The sequence below is a fragment of the Nannospalax galili genome, unplaced genomic scaffold (genome assembly GCF_000622305.1).
Source record: "Nannospalax galili isolate Female #2095 unplaced genomic scaffold, S.galili_v1.0 scaffold155, whole genome shotgun sequence".
NCBI classification, from domain to species: Eukaryota; Metazoa; Chordata; class Mammalia; order Rodentia; family Spalacidae; genus Nannospalax; species Nannospalax galili.
This window is the reverse complement of record NW_008339923.1, coordinates 3,074,499-3,080,746: the sequence shown is the minus strand read 5'-3', so window position 1 is coordinate 3,080,746 and position 6,248 is coordinate 3,074,499. Positions and strand designations below refer to the sequence as shown.

The window sequence follows — 6,248 nt, the reverse complement described above, 5'->3', positions numbered from 1 at the left end:
ATGTGTATGTGAGTGCAGGTCCTTGAGGATGACAGAGGCACAAGATGAGCCTGGAGCTGAAGTTATAGGTTGTTGTGAGCATTCTGACATGAGTGCTAGGAACCCAGCTCAGATTCTCTACAAAAGCAGCATGCTTTCTTAACCATTAAGCTATCTCTCCAGCCCCCTTAAATTTGTTTTGAATACTAATTCTTGTCATTATTTTATTATTATTAATATCAGTTAATAGATACTATCAAGTGAATAAAATCAGATTAGTTTTTAGTGTTAGTGCATGTGAAAACATAAGCACTATTTATAGAATATATTTCAATCATTTACTTTAAAATAGAAATATATGATTAATTTGATAGGCTAGGGAAATACAGTGTTTGAACTGCTGCCAAAGCAAGGTTTGACAATGGCTCTAAGATGCATGGTCACATCTTGTCTTCTGTTACCTTATAGGGGTCTTCATAGGGTTCTAGGGTTGCAAGATTACTGTGGCTGTTCTCTGCCTTTTTGCTGCTATCACAGGGACTACAAGATATCCATGTACATTAAAAGAACAGCAGACAAGGTCAGAGAAAGTTCAAGAATAATATGATCAGTGGCCAGAGAATAAGCAGTCCCTGGTATCATGAAAACTTATTCACCAGTTAGATAATAGCCTAGTAAGTGGAAAATAGATTATGAAGAATGTCATTAACAAAGTTGCCTAATTATTTTCTAAGTTAAGGGATTTAAAAAAAAATAAAAGCATTTATTTTGATCTATGATATGAGGTAGGGTTTTTTTTATTTCTTTTTTATTTTTTAGAAGAAACATTTCATTACAGCTTTAACATATTCAATAACAATTTCCAGAGCAAAGATACATCTCTTTCAAAAGTGGCTTTAAAATTTTTAGGTTCACAGTTGAATTAATAGTTATATAATATTGAACCCTGTAAGACATAAACTTGAATGAATTTTTATAAAAAGATCTCCATTTCATTTAAAAGTATACTGTTTCTTACAGAAAGACTCATTGTTTTTGCTAATAACACTTAGATGTTGTCTACAAAGAGGAGGGCCAACACAGAGGAAACATTTCCTCCATGCTTCCAATGAAGCTAGCCATGGTCAAGTAGGACCTTTGACTTATCTTCACATAGACAGAACTATTAAAAGAGTAAGGGGCTCCTCCCAAGACCATGTGACCCCTGATGAACAGATCCTCAAATGGCCTTAAGAGTAAAAATAAATTGGTTTATCTGGGCCAACTGTATGGCCTTAAACACCCAAAAGGGAAGTATAACCAAAGATTAAAGTTTTTTTTTTTCTTTCATAGTGAAGGAACTATTTGATAACTATGCTGGAAAAAAAAAACAGACAAATGGTTATTCACATACAATGATCAAGTGGCTGACTGTTTTTAATGAGCAAATATGCATTCTTTTTTTGAAGGTGTGGGTATCCTTTATCGACAGCAGTTGACATGTTTGCTTTTTTCCCAACATTATATCATTCAGGGACTCATATTCAACCTTCAAAAGGGCAGTCTCTGAGTGAGGGAATGGGAAGACATGATGCACAAGTCCTTGGCAGGTGTACACAGCCCCAGCAGGATGCAATCCTTCAAGTTGGAATCCCGTTGAGTATTTGAGAGGCACCAAAGTAGGGAGTAGAGAAGAAGTCTTCAACAGGGCTTACATCTTAGTCCAGGCCTCTGGTACTATCCAAGTCCATTCCAGTTTAGGGACCCTGGGGAGGGCAGCAAAATTGGCCTACCCACCTTGACAGGGAGATTCTTCACTCTATACCTGGCTTGCACACACCTGCTTCTGCCGGTCACACTTAGAAGGAATGGGCCTTATGGCTAAGATAGACCACTTCCTCTCTGACCCTCCCAGCTGCATCTGTGTAAATTTAGATGGCTGAGAAAAACAAGGGCTGCCTTGTTGATCCAGCTGTGCATGCTGCTGTCCTCAAATCTTCAGTAAATGACAGATGCTGGCTCCAGATCTACATGTACTGCCAGCTGCAGTCCCATACGTTACACAACTGTCCTGCCTTCCTTTTGCTGGTTGCCAGGGCCTAGGGTAAAATATAAGAATGCCCCGAAGAACTCAGTCAGTTGGCATAGGCACTTGGCAATTCTGGGTGGAGAACTGGGTGAAAAAAGTAGAACAATGAAACAAGTTTCATTTGATAATTAGGACTCTGAAGTGATTTTGCTTTTATTTCCTTCACTTTAAGCCAATCATGAAATTTCACAGTGATTTATGGGGTGGGGGCAGAAAGAAGATGGTGATCAGAATGATCGGGGCTGTGGCCCTGCTGACCTGAGGGGGTACAGGTAGGGCAGGCCTCACATGGGCAGTTGTAGGAGGACAGACTGCCAGGCTGGCAGATAGGTGATGCTCCAAGAGTGTGAGAGTTGGTAGGCTATGTCCTCGGCAGCTTCCAGCTGGTGCAGCTCAATCAAGCCATCGCCCGTGGTGGCCAGGGGTTTGGCGATCAGCTCAGCTGTTTTGGAGTCACTCTCAGCTGCCTTCTTCTGCGGCTCAGTCTTTTCCACCACAAATCTCATCCTCTCTGCTTCCTGCTGAGCCACCTGCTTGGCTTCCACCACTTCTGTGAACTCCTTCCCGAAGGTCAGATGTGTCAGGGAAATGTCTTCCAGGATGACCCCAAGGGTTGCTGCTCTCCGCTCACCTGTCTGGACGCTAGCTCTCTTTGGGTGATGAGTTTTCCAGCATCAAAGCAAGCCACCACTAACTTGAGGATCTCCACTGTGATAGAACAGCAGTACCTGCTCATCATAGCCCTGTCCAATGCTGGTGTAGATCTGAGGGAGCTGGCTTGCAATGGGCCAGAAAAGGATGCATAATGCGATGTTGACATTCTGCAAATTTTTGCTACCAGTGATAACTGGTACATTCTGTGGTCGAGAGCATCAGTCAAAGATAATTGGTTTCTGTACCCAATGAGAAAGTGAGTCCCTTCCCCTACCACGATGTCCTTGTACCTCACGGAATCAGTCAAAGATGATAGCTCTGTACCAAGCATCCACATTATACAAGGCAGAGCTCACCACACCTCCTGCAATGGTTAAGGCCAGGCCAAACTGGACTCAAACACTTTGGCAATGCTGGACACACTCACACCTGCATTCACTCCGACCTCCACATAAATTCAAAATATGCAATCTTAAAGGTCATTTCTGGTGATGGTGGTGGATAACTAGTAAGAGAACAACTGTGTTCACAAAGATCACCTAATTGACTAAGAAGAAAACCTAGGTGAGGGTGTTAAGAGCCTGATCTAAGGCAGGGACCATGAAAAGTAAGAAAGGCAATAGAAATGTAAAATCCATAGAGGTCAAAGTCGGCAGGACTGGGGGCTAGTTTTGCAATATTGGGAGGACTAACTAGTTCCTGGTGGGGTGACAGCAATGCAAGTGATATGCTCAGTTATACCAAAGATTATAAGAAGACCAATAGGGAGAGCATACAGTCAGTTTTAGAAGACTAAATTTAATATGTCTGTATGACACAGTTCAGTGAAATATCTTATAGCTCATAGGAGAGACAGAGATATACAAGAATCCTGAGGAAAAGTCAAGTCTACAATGAACATGTGCCATGATAATAGTTATAAAATCATTTGGCTTCAGTGGAATGTGCATGTGTTTTTTTTTGTAGTATATGCACATGTGTGCAGGTGCATACACTTTGACACATGTGTGGAGGGAGGGGAGAATGTGTGTTCTTCTCTATCACTCTCCACCCTATTACTTTGAGACAGGGTCTGTCACTGAACCCGGAGCTAGGCTGGCATCCAGCAAGCTGCAGTGAACCTGGTATCTCTGCTCTCCACAATGCTGGGGTTACAGACACACAACTATGCCCAACTTTTTATGTAGGAGCTTGGATCTGAACTCGGGTCCTCATGCTTGCACAGTAAGTGACACTCCCTTCTAAGCCATCTCTCTAGTCATGTTTCTAATGGTCATCTTTCTTCTTGGTTGAATTCATGGAGGAGCTTTCTTGTATTTTCACTCTTAGTTATTTTTAATATCAATATGTATAATAGAAACACAATCTTTTCAATTACATAGCTTTTTACTGTAAATGTTTTATTTTGCTACTTGGTTGGAGAATCTTTATTTGTTTTTAGAGCTCCATTTCAACATATTGTTCACAGGTTGTTTTCAAAACAATCACATATAGAACTCAGAGGATTATGGCATCCCTACATACAGGTGTTGGGTGGCACTATTTACAGTGTGGTGCTCAAGTGTATGACCCACACCTCACATTCCTCTGTTTTATCTCTCATTGTCTCCAAGGGACATTTTGGGATACTGTAGGAAACAGCCCAAGTAAACAACACTGCCATAAGCTCAAACAAGCAGACAGGCATCCACCCATTCTCCAACTAGTTATTAAGGACTACTGAATTCTCAGGGCTATAAATGGTGGAAGGATTCAACAGGTGTCCCAGAGGTAACACAGTCATGATGGTCATTCTGATTGAGCAGGAGTAACAGTGTCCTGTGTGACTCTGAACTGCTATGAACCCATTTTTCTAATATTTCCTTGGTCATAGACTTCCTCAGTTCAAGGAGACCAATTAGTGCAAAAGCATTTTAAATAGAATTTCATTTCAAGTTTGATCTTTTCACCTTTCATACAGGCTTCCTCAGTGACTTCCAACCCCACCACTGTGAAATTCAACCTATCTGTCATGTCATGTATTGTCAACCATGGCACATCTTGGGCCTGCCTCTTTGTCTCTGATTCGTGCCATATCTCACACATCTTTCTGTCCATCAAATGGACTTCCTTAATTGTCTCCTTCACAATGGCCCCTTTCATCTCTTATTCTGGGTTATGCCTACTTTTCTTCCTTGATTATACTTACTTTCTTCTTGTCTTTTAAGATTCCTCCAAGGTAATCACTTCCTCTGAGAAACACTCCATCTCCAAGGGTGAGTTCAAGGCTCTTGCTAGAGTCTGTAATATGGAGAGGTGTCTGGGGTTGGTGGTTCTTTATCAAGTTACTTACATTACTTACTAGACGTGCCACCTAGAGACACATTTTTGACCTCTAATGACCTTTGTTTCTTATCAGTAAATCAAGGAGATTTTTAGAAGCAATATCCGAATGTTTTACTCTCCATTGTAAGATACTATTGAGAAGTTATAATTATGTTTTCAAGGAGGTGTATGTGTGTGTTTTCCTGTACATGCAGGAGCACATGTGTGTGTGTGTGCGCATACACATAGTGGTCAAAGCCAACCTTGGGTATCATTCCTCAAGCATCATCCATCATTTCTGTTTTGAGACAGAACCTCTCACTGGCCTAGAACTTGTCTTGTAGGCAAGAATGATTGGCCAGTGGGTCTTATTGAACTACCTGTCACTGCTTCCTCAGTGCTGAGATTATAAGCACATGTCACCACATCTACTTCTACTTTTACATGGGTTGTAGGTGTTGAACTCAGGTCCTCATGTTTGCAAGGCAACCCTTTTACTGACTATGCTATCCTCCTAGCCTTACAAGGGGCTTTAGGAAATGTTGACCCCTATAAAGGAATAACAGGCACTCTAATGCTCTGTATTTCTGCCTACACATAACAACAACCATAGGCTTTAGAGCTTCTTAAATTTCAAAGAAGACTTCCTGATCCTAGACAAGAGACTACAGATGCAAGAGGGGTTGGAAAGAGACAAAGATTTTAAAGATTACTCTCGACCTGAGTCACACTGCCTTTGCTTTTAGGAAGGAAGAAAGGGGCTAGGGACAAAGGAATCGATACCTCTCCAACATGAGTGGTCTGTCAGGCACTTCCTCAATGAGCACAACTATTTAAATCTTATAAATCGTTCCAGAAAAGGGAGCAAAATATTCACAGCAGTAAAATCACACACACACAAAAATGACATCAGGAAGAAGATGGCAAAAATAACCAAGACTTGCAAAGTATTTAGGAGAATAACTAAAAAAGACATTTTTATGTCCATGTTTAGTGTATTAGTTTTCAATGAGAACAGCTTTCTGTGAAGTTACATAAAAAGCCAGACTTGAAACACCCATTTATTATCTCACAGTTTTCATGGCTTAGCTGGGCCCTCTGCTTGGTATCTTACAAAGCTGTAATCAATGCCTTGGCTAGTTTGGTGATCTTATCCAATATTGTCTCCCCTTTGAAACACATGTGGATGTGGATATGGAAAACATTCTTTTTTAAAAAAAAATGCAGCTGTAGAGCACATGGT

General features: G+C 41.0%; 1 pseudogene across 1 annotated transcript; it reads right to left on the bottom strand.

The window, feature by feature from the left end:
- Positions 1-2,331: 2,331 nt before the first annotated feature.
- LOC103735448 lies at positions 2,332-4,493 on the bottom strand (annotated as a pseudogene). Its single transcript, XR_001872470.1, has 2 exons — positions 4,422-4,493; positions 2,332-3,090 (listed from the first exon to the last, which is right to left on the bottom strand). The product of XR_001872470.1 is annotated as a prohibitin pseudogene (transcript).
- Between the last annotated feature and the right edge of the window lie 1,755 nt (positions 4,494-6,248).